Source organism: Lutra lutra, chromosome 13 (genome assembly GCF_902655055.1).
Source record: "Lutra lutra chromosome 13, mLutLut1.2, whole genome shotgun sequence".
In the NCBI taxonomy this organism is placed as follows: domain Eukaryota; kingdom Metazoa; phylum Chordata; class Mammalia; order Carnivora; family Mustelidae; genus Lutra; species Lutra lutra.
This window is the reverse complement of record NC_062290.1, coordinates 86,182,951-86,202,888: the sequence shown is the minus strand read 5'-3', so window position 1 is coordinate 86,202,888 and position 19,938 is coordinate 86,182,951. Positions and strand designations below refer to the sequence as shown.

General features: G+C 38.0%; 1 protein-coding gene and 1 non-coding gene across 5 annotated transcripts in view; both read left to right on the top strand.

Moving 5' to 3' along the window:
* MAPKAP1 (MAPK associated protein 1) overlaps window positions 1-19,938 on the top strand; it is a 243,342-nt gene that overhangs the window by 77,209 nt on the left and 146,195 nt on the right. The gene's annotated exons all lie outside the window — the stretch shown is intronic.
* Window positions 9,216-9,347, top strand: LOC125084176 (small nucleolar RNA SNORA72). Its single transcript, XR_007122525.1, has one exon. It is a non-coding gene; the product is annotated as a small nucleolar RNA SNORA72 (small nucleolar RNA).

Genomic DNA, 19,938 nt, shown 5'->3' with positions numbered 1-19,938 from the left:
GGAAAAGCTGATGTTTCTTTAAGTGCATCTTGCTTATAGCCTAGCAACATGTGCCACATTACTATGTGTAATTTCATAGTATGGGGCATCCTGTTGTCCATGAGTAACTAAGTGAGTTTGAAGGGACATTTTTTTGGAATCAGATCTTACATTTGGGGATTTGTCTTGAGGTCACCATCATATGTACAGCCCCCCTCCCACCTTATTAAAATAATGGTTACATTTCTAAGCTCTTCAGTTGATATCTTTTCAGATTAAGTATTTTCACACTGTTTAATAGTAGCCTCAAAGAACCATGCATAATTATGGGATATGAGCAGTTACTTTAATGACTATGTAATTTATATAGTGAGGATATAGCATATCTAAAGCAGCCGCCAATTAATTAGAAGACACTGTTTAATCTACATGTATAAAATTTCAATTAAAACATCTTTGCTAAACTTCTTGTCTGATTTTATTGTATTTTATATGGCTCAATTGATTGAAACATTTTTGAAAATAGTTATTGCCTTGGAATGGTAAATCATTGAGCATTTACTGTGTGTTAGGCATTATGGTAAGTATTTTATATATATTATTTCATTTAATCCTTACAACAGCCTGTGAGATAGATTATATCACTGGTATACAGATTTGAAAATTCTTGGGACCTCAGTCTTCTCTCCTTTATACTGCGGTAAATATTATCTACTTCAGTGTGTAACAAGGATTAAGTGAGATTAGTACATGCCCACCTTGAAAAATGTACTCAGTAAGCGATAGTTGCTGTTGTTACTTTTGTCTTACTATTTTTGATTTTATGTTTTGATTTCATGTTCTCATGTTTCATATTTTAAAAAGCAGTGCTTTTTTTTAAGAGGGGGGGAGGGGCAAAGGGAGAGGAGAATCTTAAGCAAGCTACATTATGTGTGGAGCCTGACGCAGGGCTCAATTCCATGACCCCAAGATCATAATGTGAGCCGAAATCATGCTTAACTGACTGAGTCACTGAGGTGCCCCAAGGGCCTAAGGGTCAGTGCTTTTTATGATCCAAAAAATGTGAAAAGGTATTACACAGTGAAAAGTCTCTTTCCCTGCTGCCCCCTATTCATCTAGTACCTACCATATCCATTTTACTAGTCTGTTATATATCTTCCAGAATATCTATATGCAAATATGAATATATATTCTTACTTCCCCCCCTTTACACAAAATATAACATACTATTAACACTGTTTCAAAGGTTGCTTTATTAACTTAGCGGTATAACTTAGAAATCACTCTACAATAGTGCCCAGAGGATTTCTCATTCCTTCATATAGCTGCATAGTATTCCATTGTTTGGAAATATAATAATTTATTCAGCCAGTTCCCTGATGAGGGAGACTTGAGTTATTTCTAATTTTTTGCTATTACAAACAGTGCAGCAGTGAATAATCTCATACACATGGCATTTTACATGTGTGCAATTACATATGTAGGATAAATTCCAAGAAGCAGAATTGCTGGGTCAAAGGGAATATGCGTTTGTAATTTTTGTAAGCATTGCCAAATTGCCCTCCATAGTGTTTGTGCCAATTACATTCTAACCAGCAGTATAAAAGAGAGTGTATTTTCTCACAGCTTCACCATAGAATTTATAAAATGTTTGGATTTTTGCCAGTCTAATAGGTGAAAAGTGAATTTGTGTAATTTTAATTTACATTCTCTTATGAGTGAGATGGGGCCTTTCATTTGTTTAAGAACCTTGACAGTTTGTAAACTTCCCAGATGTATTGGACTCTTGATCTTTTTCTTACCTTCTAGGAGTTCTTTATATATTAGGGAGAGTAATCCAGTTTATTGTTTATTTTGTGTATCTTTTGACTTTGTTTATAGATTTTTTTGGACCATACACAAAAAAATCTTTGAGGAGTGAAATTTATTTTTTTCCCTTATAACTTCTGGATTTTGAATTTATTTATTTGGGGAAGTTTTTTTTAATATGTCTTGCATATTTCTTATGTTTATTCTTAGATATTTGCAGTTGTTGCTATTGTGTATGGGGCCTTATTTTCTGTTTCTTACTGTGTGTATTAAGGCTGCTGATTTCTGTGTTAATTTTGTATTCCTTTACATTACCAAATTCGATTTATAGTTTTTAATTCGTACAGGATTTTCATATATATATATATAAGAATATTATAATATACAATAATATATAGAATAATATAGCAATTTCATTTTACCTCTTTCATTTCTACTTCTGCACCTCTGACTGCTTTCTCCAGTGTTGTTGCTATTGTCACGACCACCAGCACGTACTTGACATTAAGCTAAAAGTTGGCATTAAGTAAGTGTTCATTCATTCTTTAAATTTCAAGATGTAAACATCGCTAAAATGTAGCTAGCAGTGTCCATGCCAAGCAGGGAATATTAAGACAAATTTTAAAGAGTAAAATAAAGGAGGGCAGAGTTGGAAAACATCTTTGTATCCTTGACCCTTTCTGGCAGCGCTTATAAGATCCTGTATTAAATAGGTGCATGTTTTGGTTTTTTTGTTTTGTTTTGTTTTTTTGGTTTGGTTTTTTTGTTTGTTTGTTTGTTTTTTTTTTGCCTTTGTTGAAAAATATTTGAGGTGTATACTTTCTCCCTTAGAAATCACTTAGTACTCTTTTTTCTTTTACTCTGGAAAAAAATTAATACTTGACAGTATAACCATAAGATTATGTCTTTGTGTTCGAGTAATAGTCTTGCATTTAATCAAATATAGAACAGCATTTGAATTAGCAACTGAAATCCTTTTGAGGTTTTCCAGAACTTCAATTAAACTTAGTAGGAATTTTGGATTGCTTTTTCCTGCAAACATTCTGTTCCTTGATTCCTGGTAGCCCTAAAATGAGTTGTCTCTAGCATTCAGCCTTCTGCTCTCAGGGGTTTTTTTGATTTGTAAACTGTAGGGGACTGGAGAATTTGAGAAGAAAAGAATATGAGGAGAAATTGTTAAAAATGCTTTTTAAGCACATATACAGTTCTCTTTTCCCTCCTCCCTTCCTAAGTCCTTAAAGGAAATTATTGGTTACTTGAGAATAATTGAGTACTTTTCTTTTCTACATAAGCTGGCAAGCTTGTGAGGCTCCTTATCCATTTTTGAAATATAGATATGGTTTACTTACAAATGTCTTAAATTTTTGAAAATTAGGGTGCCTGCGTCGCTCAGTCAGTTAAGTGGCTGCCTTTGGCTAAGGTCATGATCCCAAGGTCCTGGGATCAAGCCCCACATTGGGTTCCCTGCTCAGTGGAGAACCTGCTCTACCTACTTGTGCTCTCTATCTCTCTGTCAAATAATCAATAAAATCTTTTAAAAATTTTTTAAAAAATTAGAAATTTTTTGAAATTTTCAAATTTTTTGAAAATTAAAATTGAGCAAATGCAGAAAAACATTTTTTTAAAAAGATTTTGTTTATTTATTTGACAGAGAGATGGTGAGAGAAGGAACAGAAGCAGGGGGAGTGGGAGAGGGAGAAGCAGGCTCCCCAAAGAGCAGGAAGCCCGATGCAGGGCTTGATCCCAGGACTCTGGGATCATGACCTGAGCCGAAGGCAGATGCTTAATGACCGAGCCACTCAGGCACCCCCAGAAAAACATTTTAAAGGTATATCCAAGATATAAATAATTGTGTAGTAATCACTCATGTACCCATCACTCAGTGTGGGAGGAAGAACATTACTTTGACTTTTGAAGTTCCCTGTGTATTATTCTTGCTCTGCTCCCACTCACAGAAGTGTCTAATTCTCTTGATTCTCCTTATAGCTTTATCCCTTATGTTTGTATCTCTAAACAATGCATTTTTGAACTTTATTTAAAAGGAATTATGCTTTAAATTCTTCTGTAACTTTTTTCTCTCAACATTATGTTCCTGAGATTCACCTGTGTTGATGCCTATAGCTATAGTTAATTCATTTTCATTAATGGAGAAACTCCATTGTATGAGTATACTATAATTTATTTATCAGTTCTGTTGTTGATGGACATTTGGGTTGTTTTTGCTACCACAAACATTACTGTTTATAAATAATTTACATGTGCAAGAATTAACCCAAGGCAGTTTTTACCTGATGTAGAGGTACAGGTCCTTCTTCCTTCAGCTTTATCTCATAATCTCACACTTTTTGGATATGTCTATCTCTAGGTATTTTTTATACCTATTACTTCCTATTTGATACATGAATTATTTATGTGTTTTTAAATTTCCAAACCTATTAGGTTTTATAATTTTTCTTTTGTTATTAATTCTAACTTTATTGTTTTGTGGTAGAGAAAATGGCCTAATGATACCAATTATTTGAAATTTGTTGAGCATGGTTTTATGTCCACTGATGTAGGTCCCTTTTTATAAATATTACCTGTGAACCCAGAAAGAATGCTGGAACAACTGCTGCTCTTAGTTGCAGGATTCTAAATATGTCCATTAGGTCAAACCTGTTAATGCTGTTAAAATCTGTATCTTTGTTGATATTTTTTTATCTGTCTGCACTGTCAATTAGACAAAGATACATTAGAATCTTTCACTTTGCTGATTGCCTGTTTTCCCTTAATGTTCTGACAAATTTTCTTTTACATATTAGGAGGCTATGTTTTTAGGTTCATACAAGTTCAGAATTATTGCTTCCTGGTAGATTGAACTGTTTGTGATTTGTGACTCTATCTCTAGGGTACCCCCTCCCCGTTTACATAGCTATACCAGCTCCATTTGGTTAGTATTTGCCTGATAAATGTGCAGTTTCATGTTTAACGCAGATTTTTTTTTCCTTGCTTTTCCTCTTTGGGTTTCCCTGGACTTTCTGAGTCTGTGCAGTGGTATCTTTTTACCAGTTCTGGAAACTCCCAGCCACTCTCTTTTTAGACATCGCCTCTGCACCTTATTCTTCCCTCCTCTTCTTAAATTCTAGTTAAACTTGTTAGAATGTTACTTGATTTTCCCTATCTCTTAATCTCCTTCTCATATTTTCTCTGTGTCTCTTCAGGTTACATTCTAGGTAATTTCTGCAGTTCCGTCTTCCAGTTCACATATTCCCTTTTCAGCTATGGAACCCATACATTGCACTTGTAGTTTTAGTCATTGTATTTTTCATTCCTAGAAATTCCATTTTGATCTTCTAAAAATCTGTTTGGTAATTTTAAAAACTTTTTATTATGAAACTTTTTTTTTTTTTTAAAGATTTCATTTATTTATTTGACAGAGAGAAAGAACACAAGTAGCAGAGAGGCAGGCAGAGAGGAAGGAAGCAGGCTCCCCGCGGAGCAGAGAGCCTGATGCAGGGCTCGATCCCAGGACCCTTGGATCATGACCGGAGCCGAAGGCAGACACTTAACTGACTGAGCCACCCAGGCGCCCCTATGAAACGTTAATAATGATTTTCCTAGTAGTAGTTCAGTGAACACCCTTAAACCTACCACCTATGTTTAATTGTTAACATTTTTCCGTATTTGCTTTACTTATGTTTTATTTAGCCATTTCAAAATTGCCATCCACTCCTAAATACTTTAGCTTGTATCCCCCAAGGATACTGACATTCTCTTACCCAACCATGATACCAGATCGCAACCTGGGTGAGATTTTATAGTTTCTTGCTCTTACTCCTATTTTTAATACTTTAAAGTTTTTCTTTCAACCTATATTTTATGTTCTGTTTCTGATCATTTTGTTGGCTCCAGTCTTTGTGGGCCTCTTACGTGATGCTTTTCTATGTTTTATGATTTGAGGCTGTAACAACTTATTTTCTGCAACTTTTCTTTTGAGATTACTGAGTCATGTAGGTTCCTCCTACAAGGCTTTGTTAGCTTTAGCCTGGTACCTGGGGTTATTAACAGCCCAGGACAACTAACTAACTTGCTTACTTAGGTCCGTCCTTCCTTCCCTCTCTCCCTCCTTTCCTTTTGCTTTTGCTTTTCCTGTTCCTTTTCGTTTTCCTTTTCCTTCCTTCCTTCCTTCCATTTATTTTATCTTTTTAAGTAATCTCTGTACCCAACATGGGGCTCAAATTCACAACCCTGAGATCAAGAGTTGTATGCTCTACTGACTAAGCCAGCCAGGCACCCCCAGGATAACTTTAAATTTTTGATTGGAGTCTTTCTGGTCCATCCATCAGGTAATATGAATTTGGCATAAAAATCTTATATGAAAGTTGTGGTTATAAATTCTCAGGAGAAAATAAATTTTTTTTGTTTGTTTGGGACATGAAATTTTCCCTTGTTATGTGGGGGACCTTAATTCTAATTTACTTTCACATGTAGGTCTTTGGGGTTCCAGCTTTATTACAGATTATGGATGGGCTGTACTGGGTATCCACCTGACCAAGAAAGTAGACACTTCATATCACTTTGTTTGGTAAATACCATCAATATTGGCAAAAATTGTGTTGTGTTTTCTTTTCTCGGTTGCCCATTTCACTTAATTTTGGGGCCTTTGTGAATTCCTCAAACACTGCCAACCTGTTGAACTAGGTAAAATGAATATTTTTACATTTTATCACGTTCTTTAGTTGTTTTTCATTAGACTGTTGGTCAGGGTACATATTTTGCCATATGGCTGCATTAGAAGTTCTTTAGTAATCTAGAACATTTTTTTTTAATGTTTTGTCTTAAATGTTGTAGAAAGAGTATTTTAGAAGGATGAGAAAGATAGAGACAGTTTATGCATAAATATGTCATTGTTCTTGATTTCATGAAAATGTTGATTCAAAATATAATACAAGGCTTTTCCCCTCCCAAGAAAGCTTTAAAAATATACACTGGTTTTGGGGCAAATTATAATAAGTTAAAGATTGTGGTCTTTCGAGTCTCTTAGGACCTGGGTTTCCATCTGACTTCTCTCACTAGCTATGTGACTTTTATGATTTCTTTAACTTCTTAATATTTATTTATCTGTAAAATGGAAGTAAGGGCAGTTTTGAGGATCAAAAGAGGTGATATATGTGAAGGGCTCAGCCTGGTGCCTGACACATAGAGTAAATGTTAGCTGTTTTTAATTTTAGCCATTCTCTTTCCAGAAGTGTTCAAGGTGTTAATACAGAGTGTTAAATGTGAAATATCTCACATTATACATGTAACAGTGTAAAACTAAATATGGGTATGTGGGAGACACAACCATAAAGGGAAAAGCAAGACAGGTACCACAGTATCAGAAGATGAGGAGAAAAGCAGTATAAGGCTTGGCAGGTGAGCAAAGCCAAGAAGGCCCTCTGGCTCCCCTCAGCTTTCCAGGACTTGGATTTAATAAGGATCTTCTCTGCTCTGGCTTTTTCTTTTGTGTTTTGTTTAATTAGTCCGGGAGCATATATATCCCTACCTCTTTGGACCAGAGGGAGTTCTCACTTCCTGTGGCCCACGGGAGCTGCCTAGCATACTTCAGGAGAAGGATGCTTGTTCCCTTCTATTGGGACCTCAAGGATAGTTAGGGATTTTCATTCTTACCAGTTCAACGAGGAACTGTTTGGCATCCCCAGAGTTCTGGAAGTACCTTATTAGATAAGAGATACAGTTGTTTTTTTCTGAATAGAAAAATCTATAATAAACAAGAATACAGAAATATATACCATGCAGCATCAGCATATATCAGATAATATGATGCATTTAGACATTTTTTCTCTTCCCCCGGTAGACCAGGCCTCAGTGAAATTCTTGTATAACTTTTCATTAGGCTCCAGTGTAAAGTATCAGAAATAAGAGGGAATCGTGTAGCCCACCTCCATCTAACCTTTTGCTCTGTATTTTTGCATGCCCAAAGACAAGAAAAGTGTGTCTTTTCATTGTCTTTGTATATTTCTCTTGGTACTACTATTGTCACTTTAGTTTTTTAGTAAAGGAAATTGGCTTATTTGAAACGTTTGTCTTAATCCTCTATGGAAATATCAGTTTACGGGAAGGTTAAGGCAGCTCGTTTGGGCTCCTCTCAGAGTCTCTGCTGCAATTGTCGGAAAGGAAACCCCAGGGAAACCCCCCGAACACAGGCTTCACAGGAGCAGTGGCTGCACAGAAGAGAACACTCTCGATGCTTTATCAGGTGCTGTCTGGAGAGCAGAAATAATGGGCTGAAGGCAGAAATGCTGATGTCTCCACTTTCCCAACTTAGCACAAACATCTTCTTTATCTTTGGTGGATTTTGGTGCCACAGAGGCGGCTCCAAGAAGCCTTAAATGCAAGTGTGATTGCTTTTACAATCCTCGCTTTGAAAGCATGGCGTTTGGGGATTTCCTTGACTTGAATTCTTTTTTTAAAGGGAGTGGATTCATAGCATCCACTGTCAGTGCCATTTCCCTTTCTGTGATGACTTATGCGCTGTGTACATAAAAGGATTCAGGAAGTAAGACGTAAACATAAGTAGATAAATGAACAAATAAATGAAACGCTCTGCTGCCTTTGTCACAGAGTGAAAAGGCTTGACTATAACATAATGGGAACACAGCAGCTGTTTGATTAAAACTTTAGGATTTTTTCTGCAGATTTCGACACGTGTCTGCATTTTTTTTTTTCTTTTTAAATAACACTATGATATGGGAGAAGTGGTTCCCTAGAATGCCATGGTTACAGTGGAGCTTTTTAATGTACCACCATCCTAGTCACTGCAGGTGCTGGTATGAGATACTCTCACTTCTGGGGCTTGTTTCCCTTCTTTTTTTTTTTTTTTTTTTTTTTTTTTTTTAAGATTTTATTTATTTATTTATTTGACAGAGAGAGATCACAAGCAGGCAGAGAGGCAGGCAGAGAGAGAGGAGGAAGCAGGCTCCCTGCTGAGCAGAGAGCCCGATGCGGGGCTCGATCCCAGGACCCCGAGATCATGACCCGAGCCGAAGGCAGCGGCCTAACCCACTGAGCCACCCAGGCGCCCCGCTTGTTTCCCTTCTGATATGTCCATCCTTTGGACGGCCCAGAAAGTGGTTTGTAAAGAATTTGCTTCTTGTCGTCATACAGTTTTTTAAAGTTGTTGTTTTGTTTTTTGTTTTACCATCTTAAACAGTTTGAAATGTACAGTTCAGTGGTATTAAATGCATTCATCCTATCATACAGTAGTCCTCCCTTATCCACAGGACCCCCCAGTGGATACCTGAAACTTCAGACAGTATTGAACCACATATGTACTATTGTTTTTTTTTTCTATACATACATACCTAGATAAAGTTTCATTTATGAACTAGGCACAGTAAGAGATTAACAATAATAAAATAGAACAACTATAACAATATACTGTAAGTTTGTGAATATTCTCACTGCTCTGATTTTGTAATAATCAGGGCAGGCTAAACATTTGATATATTAAGACCATGCATATGTCCCCAGACCTAGTTCTTTCCCTTGATCTGGTTTTATCAATGCTGGTGATAAACCAAGTCAGATTTATACAGTGCATCATATGTGGGAAATGTCTGTGACTCCAGGTATCTGATCGTCCTGGAGAAATGACAGCACAGCTAGTGTAGTAACTTTTGAAAATAACCATTGCTAATTGATGATTACCAGTTGCCATTAAATGAGTTATAAAACTAAAAAAAAAGTTATGTGAACGTAGTCTCTCTCTCTTTCAAAATACCTTATTGTACTCCCCCTTCTGGGGATGATGTGACGTGATAAAATGCCTGCGTGATGAGATGAAGTGAGGTGAGTGACATAGGCATTGTGATGTAGCGTTAGGCTACTATTACTGACCTTCTGACAGCATTTCAGAAGGAGGATCCGTCTGCTTTGGGACCACAGTGGACCACAGGTAACTGGAACTGTAGAAAGCGAAACTGCTGATAAGGGGTGACTACTGTATGATCATCCCCAGTGTCTGTCTTCATAACTCTTTTCCTCTTGTAAAAATGAAACTCTGTATCCATTAAACAGTAACTCCCCTTTCCCCCTCCACCCCAGCCCTTGGCGACTACCATTCTACTTTCTGTCTCTGTGATTTTGACTCCTTTAAGTACTTCATATATGTGGAATCATACAGTATGTGTCTTTTTGTGACTGGTTTATTTCACCTAGCCTAATCCTCAGAGTTCATCCATGTTGTAGCATATTGCAGAATTTCCCTACTTTTTAAGGTCGAGAAACATGCCATTGTATGTATATACCACATTTTGCTTATCCACTCATCTGTCAGTGGGCACTTGGGTTGTTTCCATGTTTTAGCTGTTGTGAAGAATGCTGCAGTGAACATGCGTATACATATGCTTCTTCAAGCCCCTGCTTTCAGTTCTTTTGTGCGTATACCCAGAAAAGGAATTGCTGGGTCATTTGGTAGTTCTGTTTTTAATTTTTTGAGGAACCTCCATACTGTTTTGAACAGAGGCGCTACCATTTTACTTTTCCACCAGTAGTGTACAAGGTTTCCAGTTTCTCTACATCCTCACCAACTTGCAGTTTTCTGGGGTTTTTTGATAGTAGCCATTCTGATGGGTATGAGTTGCTAAAAAACAAAAACAAAAAAAAACTCATTGTGGTTTTTACTTGCATTTTCCTTCTACCTGGTGATGTTGAGCATCTTGTCGTGTTTATTGGCTGTTTGTATATCTTCTTCGGAAAAATACCTATTCTGGTCCCTTTCCCAACCGTAATTTTACTAAAAGCAAAACAAGCAGCTTTGCAATGTTCAGAGGCTATTTGAATTGGTGAATAAGAACTCAGGCTCAGGAGTTAGACAGCTCCAGGTTGACATGGCTTTACCAGCTGTGTGACATTGAACAAGTTACTTCATTTCTTTAGGCTTCCATTTCTTCTGTAAAATGGGAAGAATAGTTGAATCTGTTTTGCGGAGTTCTTCTGGGATTACCTAAGCTAATATTATAGACATCAAATATATGGGATAGTATTTGCCATGTTGTAAGTTTTTAGTAAATATTAGCTGCTATATTATTGGAATCATGAGCCAGTCTTAAAAGATGCCTTTTATGGGCCCCTGGGTGGCTTGGTGGGTTAAGCATCCAACTCTCTGTGTCAGCTCAGATCTTGATCTCAGAGTTGTGAGTTCAAGCCCTGTGTTGGGCTTGATACTTAACACACACACACACACACACACATGCACGCACACACACACCTTTTATGTTAGTTGCCTTCCTATTTCGATAGGAGTATAATTTAACCCACTGAGCCACCCAGGCGCCGATAGGAGTATAATTTAATTCATTGCATTCTTGAAAATGTTCACTTGTTTTTCCAGTTCGTGCCTACTTACTATCTCAGTCACTGTAGTATTAGGTGAAACCATGTGGAATTACAATTTTTGTAGGTAATAAACTCAGACTGGCATCAGTTTAAAGTGATTCAGCTTAATGAAATAGAAACTATTTGAGTGTCTAATATATGCCAGAGTGCTTACTGTGCTAATTCATTCACTCTTCCCAGCTTCCCTATAAAGTATATATTACTTTCCCCGTTTGGGGAAGGAGAAACTGAGGCACTCAGAGTTGAACAAACATGCCTGAATTTACCACCTAGTAAGTAATGAAGCCAGATTTCAAGCCAGATCTTGTTGAATCCAAAGCTCAATCATTTTCTTTTCTTTTTTTTTTTCAAAGTTTTTATTTTAATTCCAGGTGGTTAACATACAGTATTATCTTAGTTTCAGGTATACAGTGTAGTGACTCAACACTTCATACATCACCCGGTGCTCATCATGACAAGTGCCCTTGTTCATCCCCATCGCCTCTTTCATCCATTCCCCCCACCCTCTTCCCCTCTCGTAATCATCAGTTTGTTCTCTATAGTTAAGAGTCTGTTTCTTGGCTTGTCTGTCCCCCTTTCCTTCCCTTGTGCTCATTTGTTTTGTTTCTTAAATTCCACATGTGAGTAAAATCATATGTATTTGCCTTTCTCTGACTGACTTATTTGGTTTATCCTAATACTCTCTAGCTTCATTGAATTCATTGCAAATGGCACATTTCATTCTTTTTTTATGGCTGAATAATACTCCATTGTGTGTATATATTGCTGTGTGTGTGTGTGTCTGTAATCCACATACAAGATAATGGATAATCTTTTTTTTTTTTTTAAATGATTTTTTATTTATTTATTTGACAGATAGAGATCACAGGCAGGCAGAGAGGCAGGCAGAGAGAGAGGAGGAAGCAGGCTCCCTGCTGAGCAGAGAGCCCGATTCGGGGCTCGATCCCAGGACCCTGAGATCATGACCTGAGCCAAAGGCAGCGGCTTAACCCACTGAGCCACCCAGGCACCCCTGGATAATCTTCTTTATCCATTCACCAATTGATGGACAGTTGGGCTGCTTCCATATCTTGGCTCTTGAAGATAATGCTGCTATAAACATAGGGGTGTATCCCTTTGAATTAGTGTTTTTTATTCTTTGGGTAAATACCCAGTGGTGCAATTGCTAGAATGTAGGTTAGTTTTCTGTTTAACTTTTTGAGGCACCGCCACACTGTTTTCCACAGTGGATGCACCGGTTTGCATTCCCACCAACAGTGCACAAGTGTTCCTTTTTCTCCACATCCTCAGAAAGCTCATTCATTTTCCTTCCAATTTCTGCCATATAAACAGTCTCAGAAACACCCCTCCCCTTTCTCTGTGCCCATTAAAGGTGAAAGTTAAAGAAACTACTCTATTTCTTCTTAGTTGATGGGGATTTGGGTTTTCTTCAGTACAGTGAGCGTATATGGTAATTCTGTGTTCATGTACATTTTGTGCTTTCGTCTCTCTTTTTCATATTTGAAATATAGCAGGTGCAGTTTTGGTACAGTCACCTAGGCTCTTTCACGAAGGTGCTGGAGGGTGAAAATAAGTAACTTAGAGTCTGCTTTCAACCCATTTCTCATGGCCACCATCATGCCCACCATTTATTGATCATTCTGTGCAAGGAATATGCTAGATGCTTTAGTCACAACCTCTCATGTCCCTATATAATTTATGTAGAGTAAGGGCTAAAATCCTGTACAGTATGGAAGGAAACTGAGGCTAAACAGGATTATATGATTTAACCAAGAGCATAGGACCCTTTAGTCTATCTTGCTTCAGGGACCAGATGCTTTTTTTACTATACCCCATTTCCTCCCATTCTTAGAAAGGGTCTCCTAGAGGGGAAATGAGGACAGCCTTTCTATAGAATATTCTGTAGCACACTTGGGCCTGTTATTCCTATTGAATTTTCCCATTTCTTGCCTAATCCCTTCCCCCTTACCTGTTCCCCTTTTCTTTTCCTTCTTCCTTTCCTCCCTCTGTTCATTCCTTCTTCCTTCCTTCAGTTTTTCCCACCTACTGACTCTCTCCTTCCTTCCTTCCTTTCTCTAAACCTACCTAATGAAGTTTAAATACTAAGATTAAGAAACTGATTAATGTATTTCCTGAAGAAAATTGGATTCTCGAGATATTCCCATTTGATTTTTTTTTTCCTGGCACTAAAAATTATCTCTAAGTTTAATTTGCTTTCAGAGGAATTACCATTTTTAAAAATATGCTACTAAAACAAGTTAGATTGAATTCCTATCAGCTTTTAAAAGTTACCTCAGTCTTTTAAGTATAAGATTTGGAAGTAATTCCTTAATATCTGAGTTTAAGAGAATGGCATGTTTTGAGTTCTAAGGAAAGCCTGTTTGACCTAGCACCATACTTATTCCTAAACTAGATAACCAGAACCAACTTTCTTACTCAGTCTGGGAACTGTGTTGGTGAAACCTCATCTGTTTGCAGCTGGAGGTTGCACTTTTATTCCTTTGTTGTTCCATTGTTTCCTTTAGGGTAAGGGAGAATAATTAAGGAGAACATCTTTTCTGAGCAGCTGGAATCAAATTCCAGCTGACTGCAGCACCTGCAAAGATGGCACCTCTGCCTCTGGGTGGCAGGGTGGGATGCCAGCCATGGAGCCCGCGACAGTGGGCTCCAAAGTGCAGAGATGCGACCGTGCCGCACCACTCCTGCCCTTCTGTGAGTTTCAGATGGCGGCAGTACCAGTGAATGCAAAGTGTCTGTTTTAGACTAATTAGAGGGATGATTTGTGAAACAGTGGCTATTTATTTAATTAATCACCAGCACAAAGCCATAAAACCCATATTTTAAAAATCCCTGTTAGTTTGCCATGTGGTTAATAGATTGGGGCACATTAAAAAGTGACATGGTGATGTATTAAAAATGTTCCACCTAAGGTTCCTTCAGAGAGGAATGGAAGCTGTCTGCTTTCAGATACTGAAGTGTTACCTGCCAGGATTTGACCCGGCGGAGGTTTTAATGTTTGTAAAGGCATTTATCTTTTGAATAGCATCTTCATTAGGACATTTCCTCTCGGAATATTTCAAAATACAAAAATACGGGTAGAATAATTTTAAAAAATTATAATTAAAGTGATTTTGTTAGTTTTCCTTAACAACGAGGGACTATATTTTCCCATTAGATTATACTGTGTTTACTAAGCAAAGCAGTGTTTCTTACAGGGTATTCTTTTCCATTTGGGAGAAAGGGAGTCATTTAATTAAGTAATTAATGCAATAGCATGTTTGTTGCAGCAGTCAGAATTGCATTTTTTTATCTAATAGGTACAGGGACAATGGCTCTCCTTACTCAGTCTCAGCTCAGATGAATTGTCATTTTTGGATAGCAAGAACAAAAAGAGACTTGACTTATTTAAGAGAGAACGCTGGCATTAAAAATGAGTATGAATGATTTAGATTGTAACAAACAATCATGGTTTTCATACGCACAAGCTTCTGGTTGGTGTTCAGTATACATAAATGTGTCTATGCAAGGCTTCCTGCACTTTGAGAGTATTTGGGGCCAAATTTGGTATGTATGTGATTGACTCTTATTTTTAAAACATTACTCTGAATGGTCAGCTGTTTCTAATAAGCAGTTCCCTCCGATTTTAAGATTATGTATGAAAATGTGTTGCTCAGGTGGATGCTTGTACGGAAATTGTCCAGCTCTTAGGATTGTGTTTCTTTGCTGTGTTGTATAATTACCTGCTCTATTAGAAAGGGAGCTGGAATAAAACATGAGTATGTTAATGCAGCCTGGAGCTGATGTGGTGGTGATGATTACGATGCAGATAAAGCATTTCTCATAACTGCCTTTGCCTACTGGAGCCTTTGAAACATCTGGACCTTTAATTGAAAAATAGTGTGGTGCTGTGCAAGGCAGACATGCTAAGTGAAGTCACTAATTTAGAATACAAAAATATAATTGATAAAGTGTTTTATTTACATTGTATTTAAATATTCATACTTTGTTATGCTTTGTATAACAGGGAATTACTGGGTTAAATTTTCATGAACATAGACAGTTTAAATGAGATAAATTAAGTGAAAACGTTAATGGAATTTCACACTGGAACCAGAAAACGGTTGTAGGAAGGTGTATACTTCTGCATGTGTTGGGGCCTTTTAGGGAAGCAAATAGGTTAGGTCCTATTCTGTGGGTTTTGTGCTTGAGAATAACTAACCATCAGTTGGGAACATAATTGCATTTCATTCTTGTTATTGCTATCATATCTTGTTATTTAGTAAAAAAAAAATAAAATAAAATAAAATGTTTCTTGGCATAATGGTAAATGGCTTTAATGGCAACATTATCACCCAATAAACCAAAGCCTTCCCCACCTCTCGGGGGCAGGTTATCAGAGCCTGCCCAGGAGAGCAGAAGAGCTGGTGAAGGGCGTGCAATTAACCTTTGTCCTGCATTCGCAGCAGGGGAACTGACCTAGCAGCCTTCCGAGGAAATCCAATTTAATTTAAAATGAATTTGAAAAGACAAATTAGCCATATCTATTTTAATAAGATAAAATCCCTACTCTCCCTATGTCTGGTTTAGTTAGGACCTCAGAGGAGATTAGACTAAGGCTCAGGATGAACACGAGGGAAATAATGCCAGGGGGCTGAGGTGAAGCCCAGGAGACCCAGGTACCCGAGTGCCTTGTCAGTTTCTGCAAGTGAGCAGATCTTGGGCTGCCCATTTCAACAGAGAATTGCAACCTGAGATGAGCCTTTGTCTCACCAGACCTTTTGCTTGTGTTGGAGCTTGATGCCACGTTGATGTCATACGCTGGTTGCCGGGCTCTCCGGGGACCGCGTTGTTATTTCCCTCCTTTCATCATCAGAGCACATTTGGGTACTGCCACCTGGGTAGCCACATTCAGTAATAGATGCACCTCACAATTACTGATGAGACTCTGATTCCAGGAGGAAGGATTCTCTGGGGCTCCTCAGTTGGTACTGGACCGCTGCTTTTTGGAAACTAGAGCAGAGGGTTCTGCCTCCTCTTTGTGGACCTAATTGTTGCCATGTGTTTTACCTCTGAAACATCATCAGTGAGGATTTATAGAGCCCCTTCTATGAGCCCAAAGGCAAGGAAATCCAAAATAGTTTCTGCCTTCTGCCTGTACACATGAGAGGTAACTGCTTCTGGAAGCGGGTATCCTAGTGTCCCTCTAGTAGTAGTGGCCTCTGCAGAGCATCACGTGCATGTGACAGGCAGGGCCGCAGGAAGAGAGGCTCAGACCTGATGTGTGGGTCTCAGCCAGAAGGCTGTTTCCGATCTACTGTCCAGGACTCCCAGATCTAAAACAGTGGCTGCAGCGTGAACCAGTAGCCATTATGATTTTCCTTAAATACCCAGGCCTATCCCAGAGTTCTTCGGGACAAAATTCAGCAAGAGGGTAAGGTTTTAGAGTTCAACAGACCTAGGTTAGCATGATGTTCCCCGCTCCTAGTTGAGGGATTTGCAGCAGCCTCCTGCTTCCTGAATCTCATTCTTCCGCTTTAAAAGGGAGCGAGCAACCCTCATCGGACTATTGGGTGCATTAAGCGAGATAGTGTATGAAAAGCAGTTGGACCCCGGTAGGTGTCCGACCAATGGCAGGCAGCACGTGTGACCTGCCCTTTGCAGAGAGCACTGTGGGGCCAGCACAAGGGACTGCATTCAGAGGAATGGGGTCTTGGTGCCTAGTCCCACCTCCCATTAAGGCTGTCTGCTCTGTAGCTGGCTAGCTTTCCCTTCATGTTGTTAGGCTGATTACCTAATTGTGAGCAGTGTGACTGGTGGAGGGCTTTTAATTTTTTAAACTACTTGGTGCTGACAGTTTTATCCAGTGGATCCCGTTGTCCTCTCACTTTTAAAAATAAAGTTTTCTTGAGGGGGTGGGTACCTGGGTAGATGAGTCACTTAAGCATCCAACTCTTGATTTTGGCTCAGGTCATAATCTCAGGGTCATGAGATCAAGCCCCACATCGGGCTCCATGCTCAGCGTGGAGCCTGCCTAAGATTCTCTCTCCCTCCACTGTCCCTCCCCCTGCTTGCATTCTGTCTCCGTCTCCCTCCCTCTCTCTCTCCAAAAATGTATGAATGAATGAATGAATAAAAATGAAGTTTTCTGGGGTGCCTGGGTGGCTCAGTGGGTTAAGTAAGCCTCTGCCTTCAGCTTCGGTCATTATCTCAGTGTCTTGGGATCAAGCCCCGCATCGGGCTCTCTGCTTCCCCCTCTCTTTCTGCCTGCCTCTCTCTACTTGTGATCTCACTCTCTGTCAAATAAATAAACAAAATCTTTTTTAAAAAAAGAAAGAAAGATGGGACGCCTGGGTGGCTCAGTTGGTTAAGCAGCTGCCTTCGGCTCAGGTCATGATCCCAGCGTCCTGGGATCGAGTCCCACGTCGGGCTCCTTGCTTAGCAGGGAGCCTGCTTCTCCCTCTGCCTCTACCTGCCACTCTGTCTGCCTGTGCTCGCTCTTGCTTCTCTCTCTATGTCAAATAAATAAATAAAATCTTTAAAAAAAAAAAGATATTCTATTAAAAAAATATGAAGTTTTCTGCTACCACTTTTCCTTTGATTTTATCTGAGAGGTATGTGGGATAAAGGCCTGATAGACTTTTTGGGCTGCTTCTCAATTGTAAATTTTGTATATACTTAGAAGTGAATCTTTCCTACAGGAAGTATTGTTCTAGATAAATAATAATTTAGCTCTTCTTTTCCTTGCTGCTCTTTGTACTTCAACATGTATTTGCAAACTATTAAAAGCAAACTTTCTCAAATGGCTATTCGGCATCGTATCGTTTTCATAATGTCAAAACCATAATATATTTTCTGCTGCAGACAAGCATCTTTCTCTGTCACCAGAGATGTAGGTTCTTTGTGTGGCCTTTTCCTACACGGAATAACACCTATCCCAGTTATTTCACATGTGCATTTTGAGGATGAAAGTGAATATCGTAATTGGAGAAATGTAAAGCTATTTATTTCCATTTTGTCTGATGTTTTTACATTGTTTGCTAGGAGGTGCGTCAGGGATTTGAATTAATTATAATTACTGAAGAGACATATACTGATTGAGCAAATAAAGTAGTAAGCCCATTTGTGGCAAGGCCATCTAATTAAATTCTAACTTTGGATAAGCTAGATGTGCATGAAAGATTAATTTTAAGAGGTTTTTATGACTTACTAAATAATGATTCAGTAAAAGTTTTGAATTATATCATTAAGAAATATTGAATCTTAAAGTGATAAAACACTTAGTCATGAACATACAGTGTAGAAATTTGTGGGTTTCTAAAAACTGTTCAGAATTAAGGACACAGAGTGAAATTTTTAAAGTGTATATTGACATTTAAAAATTTGTAATGTTTAATCAACTAAAGCCCTGCAAGAAATGAATATGATATATGCACCTGAATTATTTCCTTCAATAGTTATACAATTTTATATTCTCAAAATACTTCACTATATCTGGAATCAAATTGTCCTTGGGGGTAGTGGAGGGTTGTACCAACTTTTCCACATAATTTAGGAGAATGATAATAGCTGTACTGTAACCTTTTCTAGAGATACATCATTTAGTAATGGAGCCAAGTATACATTCTCCATTGAGTTTTAATTTTAAAAGTTGATATTAAATCTTAAGAAGACTCATTATATTATGGTAATTGATAGAGTTTAAAACATGTAACTCTTCTTTATGGTTTTAAAAAACCTATTTTTACTTTTAAAGCATATTGATTTTATTATATAAATGATTTAATAATGAAGAGGTCCCTATACTTACCCTAGGTGATGGGGCTTAGTTCATGCAAATTACTTTTCCCTGATATTATCATCATTATAGAAGCCATTGTTTGTATAATTAAATGCAAAGTGCTGTGTAACATTAATGATCTAAAGAATCCCACAATGGCTATGAAAATTCAAAATGGACACTTTACATTCCATTATGCTTTAAGATGGCTGGATTGTACTTGTGTGAGAGCACCTTCTGGCATGTGCTGTAACCAACCCCAGGCTGGAGGAAAAGAGGATGCAGTGGCTTTTCTTTCTTAATGACTGAGATAGAGACCTTTCCCTTTCACGTCTGCTTCTCAATTTTGTTTATTTGAAAGGACAATTTATCTAAAGATCTGCCTGGTCTGATGAACAACTTGGGTAACAGTGAGAAATAACTGGCATCTGTGTAACAGTTTGAAGTTCAGAGTGTTTTTTAACATGCTTTATTTTTACTTTATACACCCTGCCATTTCATTTCTGTCTTATGGCTAAGGAAATTGACTTTCAGAGAGGGTATGGGCTTGCCGAAAGTTGCACAGCTTGAGGCTGGCAGGGCCACGGTCCAGACCAGTTCTGTAGACTCTGCAAAGAGTTACCAAGCGGATATAACCCATGATGGTAAAAACCGACAGTATCAGGAACTGCTTTCTGAATTTAAGACTTTGAGAAAATGGTTGTTATTCCTGATGCAATTTATAGGTAAGCTTTCATTTTTTACCTTCATCCTCCCCGCCTTTTGTAAAATTTCTTAACCTGTATTTGAACAAGTTGGTATCTTCAAACAAAAGAATTATTCCAGGCTATTACTCAAATTTCACTTGGTAACAGTTAGATTGTTTAAACCAAGAGCTATAGGGATTTTATTTTTTTCAAAAGTGGAAGAAGACTCTGTCAGCATATCAAAATATGGAGGATTTATTTTTAATAGAGAAAACCTTTACTGAGAGCAACAACTCCCTTTCCTGTTTT